The 11,463-nt window shown below is 39.6% G+C and overlaps 1 pseudogene; it reads right to left on the bottom strand.

Moving 5' to 3' along the window:
* Window positions 1-427: 427 nt before the first annotated feature.
* LOC117452653 (phosphatidate cytidylyltransferase 2-like) overlaps window positions 428-11,463 on the bottom strand; it is a 148,450-nt pseudogene continuing 137,414 nt past the window's right edge.

Raw genomic sequence — 11,463 nt, 5'->3', positions numbered from 1 at the left:
AGATAAAAAATATCTATGTATAAATATAAACAATTACGACAGAGAAACTTAAAATCTGTGGAGGAGGAGGGGGGGGTAACAATACAGTACAGCGAGTGTTGAGAACAGTGCATTCAAACTGAAAAACACACATTAATAGGTATATAGAGGATATCCAGGTAGAAATGTCTATCTGACCAACAGTGGTAATACAAGTCGTCTATAACAGAAATGTGTAACAGTACAGTAACTCACAAACACTGACTCCCAAACCAAATGACGTGGAATGAACAAAAGCTGACGTTGTTTGTCGTTTTTCTTTTTTCTCTGATGTGTTTTTCACTCACACACAAATCACTGCCAGCGTCCCGGGTCAGCAGGGGGTCCTCAGGGTGCTGCCCTCCTCGGTCTCCCCCCCCTCAGGGTGAGCCACAGTGGGTGAGGGGGTCTAGGCCATGACGTCCTCCAGCGCCGGCAGGAAACCCTTCTCCGTCAGGTGACCCTTCAGGGAGTTGAAGATGTGGAGCTGCTGGTCGATGCGCAGCGCCAGGAGCTGCTGGATCACCTTTCTGGGGTCCGGGCCCCTGAGAGGAGAGGGGAGATAATTAGGGAGGGAAATTACTAAGATTATAACCATCAAATCTCACCATCGATCCCAAATAAATTGATGGGTGGTAGAAGAATAAATACGTGTATTTATGTATTTGTATTATATATACTATGTTGTATGCTCTTTCCCAGTATGACTATGTATGTCATTAAGTATGGTATTCCTGTCATGATATGTTCTGTCTTTGTTATCTCTTGTTGGCTGTTCTGTTCTATGTTGAAAAGAAGTCTGTACCATTGCTAACACTTGTATGCTTCTTCTCAATGAAGATATTTGAAACAAAAAATATGAGCATGTTAAATTTGAGGGCTCATTTTTTGAGGGTTCAAGCTGGAACCACGTGCTTTATCTGCTTTGAGTTCATTTATAAAAAGTGCTGGAGCTTGACTACATAGCATTTTTACAGCCTGATCTACATAGTGAACTCAATAAACAAAATTCAGTTTTCATACTTTAGTTTGATGTTTGTATATTTATTCAGTGTCAGAGGAAGACATACAACAACTCAAGAGACAGAGATAACTCTTTAATGGTTATTAGCAAGCTAGCTAATTTAATGATCCAATGAACAGTTTGTTTTCTTCGAGAAATAAAATGCTTTCTAACAGTCGGAAATAAAATAAATAACCACTAACTTTGATGATGAATTCCTTCACTGTACATTCCTAATTAGGTTATACAACATATGAACAAACCATAGCTGTGTGTTTACCGGATGAAGCTGGCAATGTAGACGTTAAGAAATGTGGCCATGAGGTACTGGCAGTCGAACCGGTCCATAATACCACCATGACCCGAGATTGTGTTGGCAAAATTCTGGAAGAACAGACAACAGTACATGTGATCAGACTGCTGCTATGAATATAATATACATGGAGCAAAGACAACAGACACTAAAGGGATAGTTGGATTGTTTTGAAGTAAACAAACGTGTCAGAAATCCCTACTTTGATCTTGAAGGCTCTCTTGAAGCCGCTGGCGAAGAATGCTCCGAAGGGTCCCATGATGGAGGCGAAGGAGGAGAGAGCGATGCTGTGGATCTGGAACGGAAACAGACACACTGTGGTCTGCGGAGACAAGGAACATGTGTCAGACTGAAACAGAGACCAGCAGTTCAGTCAAACTAAACTAGTTATTTGGCTAAAATAGGACTTGCATCCCGAGGCTTTTAGTATCAAAATCAAACCTGGCTGAGAAAAATATGAGGTTGAAACGTATGATAAAAACCTGGTGTTAAACGGGACTTCGGTTCTGTTAATGTGTACTCTAGAAACAACATTTAGATATATTTTAACTTCATTTAATGAGTAACACAGGATTAAAACTAAATAACATAGCTGACACAATTAAAGTGTTTGAAAGGTTGCGACACAAATACATTATTCTACAAATATTACGGATCCCTCTGGTTTTTGGCATACTGGATTTTAAATATAGTGATTTTATTGTTTCATAGTTACATTCAATTGTTCATGTTTACATGACTTGTGTTGCCAGAAAACAGGAAGGACAGATGAAGGTCAGGAGAGTCTTACCCATCCGGTGAAGGACTCCAGGACGGAGGGCAGGGTGTAGTCCTGCAGCTGGAAAAGCTCCAACGGCTCGCAGTCCACCTGGAACCGGTTGGAGTCGTTGTTGAACTCCACCGGGCAGACGAAGTAACGCCAGCCGGACATCACGTAGGAGAGCTGGGGGAGAACAAGCTTCAAACACTATCACAGTTTCTTTCTTGTTAATTTACAACTTTATTATGAGTTTATTTCCCAGACTAATACACCCTTCTGCTGGCTTTTAACCGACATAGGCCCCAAACACTATGATATCCTTCTCTATGTGAACATAGACTAGAGCCTGGATTATTCTTAGATGATTGCTTTCCCTTTGATTTAACAAGCACTGATTTTTCTGCTTGAATATTTCTGGCTGTGAAAAAAAAGGCAAGATAATAAACAAGGCGACAGAGTGAAATATTTCTGGCTGTGAAAAACTTGAGCTGTGTTTATAAGTGTTTAAATCTGCAGTGCAACTTTTTTTTTTATGGGAATTTCCCTTTATATTAAATACATAACAATAACAGTGCAGGACATCTAATACACTTCGCTATGAATCCAGAACAATACAACTGAATATCAATCAATCAATCAATCAATCAATCAATCAATCAATCAATCAATCAATCAATCAATCAATCAATCAATCAATCAATATTTATTTATATAGCCCAATATCACAATGTTACATTTGTCTCAGTGGTCTTCACAGTGTGTACAGAATATCAGTATGACAATATGACACCCTCTGTCCTTAGACCCTCACATCGTACAAGAAAAAACTTCCGGAGAAAATCCACAGTTTAAAGGGAAAATGGGAGAAACCTCAGGGAGAGCAACAGAGGAGGGATCCCTCTCCCAGGACGGACAGACGTGCAATAGATGCCGTGTGTAAATTGAAAAGATATTACATTTGCAACATAGGTAGTCCAAATGTTTGGAAATGCATGTGTGTATAATAGGAAGATGAATCCACGAGAATATCCATCCAGGACCGATGATCCAGGACCACAGCCACGACTCAAGATCCAGGACACAGGACCGCAGGGTCATCCATGACTCCGGATCCCAGCGTATATAGACACCAAAAAGAAAGGGAAAAAAAGGAAGATCTTAAGCGCACTCTTAAAAATGGATAGGGTGTCTGCCGCCCGAACACAAACTGGAAGCTGATTCCACTCTGGGGCTCTGGCTCCCATTGTACTTTTAGAGACTCTTGGAACAACCAACAACCCTGCATTCTTGGAACGCAATGCCCTAGTAGGACAGTAGGGTATAATGAGTTCTTAAGGTAAGATGGCGCCTGCCCATTAAGGGCTTTGTAGGCCAGAAGAAGAATTTTAAATTCTATCCTGTGTTCTATAGGGAGCCAGTGTAAGGCAGCCAGAACAGGAGTAATGTGGTCCCTTTTCCTAACTCTGGTTAGTACACGAGCTGCAGCATTTTTAATCAGCTGAGGTGACTTGACTGACTTCTTGGTACACCCTAATAATAAGGAGTTACAATAATCCAGTCTTGAAGTAACAAATGCATGGACTAGTTTCTCTGCATCGTTTTGAGGCAAGATATGCCTCATTTTTGCAATGTTACGTAGATGGAAGTAGGCGGTCCTTGAAATTGATTTTATGTGGGCGTTAAAGGATAAATCCTGATCAAATATAACACCAAGAATCCTTACAGTCTCACTGGAGGCCAAATTAATGCCATCCATAGTTAGTATATCTTTAGATAATTTGTTTCGTAGATTCTTTGGGCCAAGTACAATAACTTCAGTTTTGGTCGTGTTTAACATCAAAAAGTTTAAGGTCATCCACGTTTTTAAGTCCTTGAGGCAGTCTTGAATTTTATTTCGATGATTAATTTCATCAGGGTTGATTGATAAATATAGTTGAGTATCATCCGCATAACAATGAAAATGTACAGAATGATTCCTTATAATATTGCCTAACGGAGGCATATATAATGTGAACAAAATAGGTCCGAGCACTGAGCCCTGTGGCACTCCATGGCTACCTTTGGTTTGCGTGGAAGATTCATCGTTAACACGTACAAACTGAGAGCGTTCAGATAGATAGGACCTAAACCAGCCTAAAGCAGTTCCCTGTATGCCAACCAGTGTTGTGCTAGGCATTAGTCCCAACACTGATGCCAACTAAGTGCTCTAATCTTTGCAAACGCAGCACTGAGATCGAGCAAAACAAGAATAGAGACAAGTCCCTTGTCTGAGGCTATTAGAATGTCATTTGTGACTTTAACCAGAGCTGTCTCTGTGCTATGATGTGTTCTAAAGCCAGACTGAAAATCTTCAAATAAATCATTGTTTTTTAAGTAATCACACAACTGTTTTGCGACCGCTTTCTCAAGAATCTTTGAGAGGAACGGAAGATTAGAAATAGGTCTATAGTTGGCTAAAACCTCTGGATCGAGGTTGTGCTTTTTAAGAAGCGGTTTTATCACTGCTACTTTGAATGATTGTGGAACATAGCCTGATAATAAAGACATATTCATAATATTTAATAAAGAAGTGCTAATTAATGGAAAGACTTCCTTCAACAGCTTAGTTGGAATTGGGTCTAAGATACACGTTGATGGTTTAGAAGAGAGAATCATTGAATTTAATTGTTCAAGGTTTATGGCTGAAAAGTATTCTAGTTTACTATCTAGTGTAATATTAGAACTTACGTTTCCCGGAGCTGTTGATAACACCATACTGGTCAAAGGCAAGAGGTCATTAATTTTATTTCTAAGAGTAACAATTGTATCGTTAAAAAAGCACATAAAATCATTACTACTGAGTGCTATGGGAATAGAAGGCTCAATCGTGATGTGGCTCTCTGTCAGCCTGGCTACAGTGCTGAAAAGAAATCTTGCATTATTCTTATTCTCATCTATTAATGAAGAGTAGTAGGCTGCTTTCGCTTTACACAGTGCTTTCTTATATTCATTGAGAGTAATATGCCAAATTAAACGAGATTCTTCAAGTTTAGTGGAACGCCATATCCTTTCAAGTTGTCTCGACTTTTGCTTTATTTTGCGGGTTTCGGCATTATGCCATGGAGCTAATCTATGTTGTTTTATTTTCTTCTTTTTCAAAGGAGCAACAGAGTCTAATTTTATTCGCAGTGCATCTGTAGCACTATCAACAACATGATTAATTTGGGGTGGTGTACATTTTATATAAGTGTCCTCCCTTACACGCAGACATGCTATCGAGTTAAGTATTGGTGGAATCTCTTCCTTACATTTGGCTATAGCACTACAAGATAGGTTTCTGCTGCAGGAGCTTTTGACTAATGCTTTGTAGTCTAGTAACAGTACTTCAAAAGTTACTAAGAAATGGTCAGATAAAGCAGGATTATGCGGTTCGACTAATAGTTGCTCAATTTCAATACTATAAATCAGAACAAGGTCGAAAGTGTGATTATAGCAGTGGGTTGGTTTATTTACACTCTGACAGAAACCAACAGAATCTAATATAGAGTTAAATGCAACAGCAAGGCTATTTTTATCATCGTCAACATGAATATTAAAGTCACTTACGATAATTACTTTATCTGTTTTAAGTACCAAAGTTGATAAAAACTTAAAAATAAAAATTCTGATAAGAATTCTGAATAAGGACCTGGTGCACGGTACACTGTAACAAATAAGATTGGCTGCAAAGTTTTCCAGGTCGGATGCGTAAGACTAAAAACGAGACTTTCAAACGAGGTATAATTTAATTTTGGTTTAGTATTGATAAGTAAACTTGAGTCAAAGATTGCTGCAACTCCACCTCCTCGGCCCGTGCCTCGGGCAATATGAGTATTGATATGGCTGGGTGGAGTGGCCTCATTTATGCTGACATATTCTTCATGTCTCAACCAAGTTTCAGTGAGACAGCATATATCAATATTATAATCTGATATTAAATCATTTACCAATATTGCTTTAGATGCTAGAGATCTTATGTTTAAGAGACCACATTTAATCTTCCTTTTTTGCTGCACTTGTATTAGGTTATTATGTATGACACCTCTATTAGGTTTTACCTTAAATTGTCCTTGGGCAGACACACACACCGTTAATATTGGGTATTTTATTGGGTTCGGGATTCCTATGGATGACTGCCTAGGAGAGAACGCAGAGAAGCGTGTAAGACTGCGACTCCGCCTCCTGGTCTCAACTCCAGTTTGTCATGGATTAAGTCCACAAAGCCCTGAAATGTTTGCCGAAACGAGATTTGCACCTTCCAAAGTAGGATGAATGCCGTCTCTCTTAATCAGACCAGGTTTTCCCCAGAAGGCTGTCCAATTATTTACGAAGCCCACATTGTTTGCTGGGCACCACCAAGACAACCAGCGCTGATCAATGATGACATGCGGCTATACATGTCATCATTGATCAGATTGGGGAGGGGACCAGAGAAGATTACTGTGTACGACATTGTTTGAGCATAACTACACCCCGACTCCATATTAAGTTCGGTGCATTACGTTTGGTGCATTCTGATTGGCGTAAACGAACATCATTACCACCGACGTGAATAACAATCCTACTGTATTTACGTGTATTTTTAGCCAGCAGTTTAAGATGTGCCTCAACATAACATCTCACAATATGGATAAAGCGAGATGTTTGCATGCATTTTGAGCAGAATCGTGCAGTGGATCGTGCTGTTCATCATATGTAATCTATATGTAAAGAAAAAAAGTCTAAATATTTAAGATAAAGCTGTGAAACAATCTCAATAATTGGCAGCAACAATTTCAGTTTTTTTAATTGGAATAAAAGGATACATGTTGAGATAGGAAGTTCTAATACCTTAAGACAGTGGTTCATAACTTTTTCAGTCGGGACCCCCTTGGGTATTGGAAATATTTTCGGGACCCCCCAACCCGGTTCCCATCTATATTGGTAGGATTAATTGTATATTGTTGTAAAAACATTACATTTTCTTTAATAATAATAAGAAGATACAAAGATCCAACTATCATTTTATATTTTATTATGGATTACACATGAACAAAAGTGAAAAATAGATTTAAGGAAAATATATGAATGAACACTGAACTACTATTTCTACTGCAGGTTGCAACCAAGTGGCAAACTCTGGGGAAGAGCCGGGAAGCCAATACGGAAGTGCCACACACTGCAGTTCATATATTGGCCAATAGGCCATGGCTGCAGAAAGGAGCTATTTCCATAGACCCCATGTTAAAATGCCCAATTTTACAGCAGAAAAAAACATGTTTCTACCCCTGGCTCCATACATTTTTATTATCGATATAGTTAGATTCCACCTTTATGATTATGGATCTGTGAGTGAATTGTTTTCTAACGCGACCCTTTTATTTATATTAGGTCTTAAAGTGTGTGCATAAATTAGGGCGTGGTCACATTGAGTGACGGCTCTGTCAAGTGCCTGCCGCTGTTAGCTTCTTGTCTCTCTGCTAGCTGCTCCGTGAAACTAGCGACAGGGACTCTGCCTGCTCAGCTCATCCAGGAAACACAACTTGTAGCCGGCCGTGGTTGTTTGTTCTTCATGCTTATATATCGGACTATTGTGACTCGCTCTGCGGTTAAAACAGACGGTGCATGAATGCGGTAAGTACAATTCGAGTGCTTTATTTATGTGTTAATGATTTTAATCAGCTACGTAATGAATGGTAAGGCTTGGGTTAGCATGTACGCTAGTGGTAGCTACATCGGTGCTAACGATGCTAATCGTAGCCTCCAAGTTAAAGTCATAGACTGTATATATAAAGGTTAAAACGAAATAGACAAGTGTTAAGCGTTAAGTGGGATAATACTGTTGAACACACGGCTTCTGTTTGAGGTTGATAAAATAAGGTTACATCCTTGTAACTTAGAGATATTTTATTATGTAGGTAGAACTGTATGCATCTAAGGTTAATTTAAATTGGCTATGCTCAAGTATGTAGACAAGCTAATGTCGAAGTAGTGTATGTGAAATCAACCTCACAATAAGATGTGTGTATATTACAATTATTAATGTCATATTTCAAGATGATTACTTAGATATTACAATATGGTTGATTGAGCTGGAGTTCATTATCGAGCTTACACGTTAACGTCACAGTCATCTGAAGAACGAACCCAAACCTTATTGTTTTTATTAATTGCATTACCAAATGGGTATCAAATAAACAGTAAGCATTGGTAACACAACTTCCAAAGTTACAGTAAAATAAAAAGGACCCTGACTCGGACAATACACAATCCAACATGTTCAACAGAAGAGAATCAGTTATATTGTTTGTACACATGGTACTTTACATATATATATCTGTTTGTTTAAGGTGTCCAGGTGATGCAGACAGGCTGGACCAGAGAGTGAGAGACAGAACTGGACTCCTCACAGCAGTGAACTTCAGCTCAGGTACAAAGACTCTTTTTTCATACTGTACAAAGAATCAAGAAAGATATTGGTTTAAATGAATGAAGTATTGACTTGAATACACTGATATACATTCCAATAAACAATACTAAATACTAGATCACCTACACATCAGTTAAGTTGAGGGTTTATTCCATGCAAAAAGTTACATTTAGATATTTAGCAATATGACTTTGTCAGCTTTCTAATTTAATGTATTGAAGGCAAAGATATTTAACACATAGTGAGAACTGCTACTATTTATCTCTCAATATTGTCTGTAAAAACATGTTAAAAGTTATTCTTTTAGTGAGACAACAGAGAAAAGCTTCTACAGTTGCACTACGTTTTGTAACAGTTAAATATTATTTTGATAATAACATATATTTCAATGTTGATGAACTTCATACTGTTCATTCATAATCTGATTGCTCACTGTTAAAAAAAACAAAAAACATTACAATTACAAAATAATTATATCTACAGCCCCTAAACACACAAACACACCGCTTTCATAAATAACACACTTGTTCTGCAATAATATGTTTTATGTTTCCTGTCATTTTTGTTAGGAAAGGACATGCCTGAAAGACACGACATTTTCTCCTTCTCTGAGGGTCAAGAAGAACATCCAAGAGGATCATTAAAAGCTGATGTTATGAGATTTTAAGACCAGTACAGGACATTCACTAAGAAACTACTTTTATTGTAAAAACAGTCAGCTGATCGAATGCAGCTATTTCCACATCTACACTCCATCCGCTGATTATTTCTATTTGCCTCACTTTATGAGCTTCACATCACTTGTGCTTTTGTGCAGAGTTTGCAATGTCACAAATAAATGGGGCCACTCTTCAGTCAGATGTGAATGTGTAATCTAACATTTTCAGTAAGAATAATGGACGAAAGGAGTGCAAATACAATTTATTGAAATGTGAACCAAAAGTTAATCAAATGTTTTAAATAAAAAGCACATATGGACAGAAGGTGTAAACCTATTAAATGTATAAGTAAACACATTTCTCGCAGAGGAAATACTCTCAGTCCTCTCCAAACCAACAGACAGGACGTCCATCACACAGAGGTTTCTCCCTAAAGTCTCTGCTGCTCTCTGGACACCAGGCTGTCTCAATCCGTCCACACTGAATATGAGAGGGGGAAAATGAAAATAATAAATGCTTTAGTTTAGACAATAAGAAACATAAAGTTGACTGTTGAGTTGCTCTGTTTTTTTAGATTGTCAATACTATTACTGTATAACTAATATCTCAGGTTAAGAGGCACATTCAAATAAATATTGGTCTTTAAATACATTTTGTCTTTTGAATTGTTTGTCTAAAGTCAAGGATCTAGAACTGGTACTTAGTTTGAATAATACAGTCTGGTTATTATGCTGTTTGGAGGAGGCCTCACAGGTAAGAGCACTAACTAGCTACCATCACATGTACCTTAGCTTGACTTAAATGTATTAAACGTATAGTTAAGTGATATCAAAATATAAATAACTAATGTCATGCAAACATATTAATATGTGCTTGATTCCAGTGTTGAATTTAGCACAATTGCATACAAACGTTAAGGGGTTTTAAGATTCTGAAGTATTATGCTAAAAACTCAATAACTTAGATTATTATTTATAGTTTTGCTGAATAGTTTCAAGGCCGCTTACTAAAAAACGTAAAATGCGACGGCAGCGTGCAGATGGGGAGCATGTTAGCTTAGCTTGGTAGCTTCAGCTAGCTCTGGAACTTCCAGTTCGGTGTCAGCAGGTCTCGCCTCGGCCCCGCCTCTTTGCCCTTATTGGGCTGGCAGCCTTATAGGCTGGAACAGGCGGGAGTTGAACTCTGATGTCACTGTTGAGCCGTTAGTGGCCGACTGCGCCTACTAAAGGCCCTGACACACCAACCCGATTTTGGGAGTCAGAGGCTGTCGGGCATTCGCGGCGCCGTAGTCAGGTTGGTGTGTCCCGCACCGTCGACCGTGGACTGCCAGACCCGATTCAACATGTTGAATCGGCCATGCATCGGGTCTGGCAGTCGGACCAAATAATCACTCTGATTGGCTGTTCAGCTAGCAAATCAGTGCATGAGAAGCGAAGCGGAAGTGAGGGACGTAAACAAACGATTTAAGAAGGCACACACAGACTGCTATTCATTTTCATCTCATCATGGCGATCTGGAATGATGCAAACGAAGACCTGCTCATCACCTTGATCCAGGAGAGGCCAGCTCTGTATGATATTACGGAGAAAAGATACTCTTCTTCTTCTCTGTCTTCCGGTTGTTGCCTCTTTTGAATGACGAATACACACTACCGCCGCCTGCTGGTAAGGAGAGTTATTGCCACTCACGCACTGAAGTCGGTGCGGTGTGTTCCCGTGCGACACATGGCCAAAACGCAGGAGAACACGGCCAGGCAACAGCCGACTTCAGCGTCGGCTAGTCCTCTGGTGACTGCTTGGTGTGTCAGGGCCTTAAGGGCTTCACAGCAACTCTGCAGAATACTATGGGTGACGTCACGGACCCTACGTCCATTTCCGTATATACAGTCTATGGTTGCAACACACATAGCCTATCAATGGCAAGATCGTTCCCCTCCTCCTCCAAGAAGATTCTGATCTGATCTTTAAGCGCCAGCACCCTGGACAGCACTTTTCCGCGAGAGAGCCATCGGGACCGATCGAGACTCGCTGTGAAAAAGAACAGCTGTGTACTCGGAGCCCGTCCCCTCGCACAATGCAGAGAAAAGGCGAGCTTTCAGTGGTCTTGTTTTGATGTAATTGAAGGTGGTTATAACATCGGACAAAACGACATTAAGCTCCGGACTCAGCTGCTCTGACGGCCGTGTTAAAAACTTCTCCATTTTGTAGATTTATTTTCGAGCAGTGTTTGTTTACAATTTCTTCCCGCGCCCCCCCCTGCAGTACCTCCGCGACCCACCAGGGG

Source organism: Pseudochaenichthys georgianus, chromosome 9, assembly GCF_902827115.2.
Source record: "Pseudochaenichthys georgianus chromosome 9, fPseGeo1.2, whole genome shotgun sequence".
NCBI classification, from domain to species: Eukaryota; Metazoa; Chordata; class Actinopteri; order Perciformes; family Channichthyidae; genus Pseudochaenichthys; species Pseudochaenichthys georgianus.
This window is presented reverse-complemented; position numbering and strand designations above follow the sequence as displayed.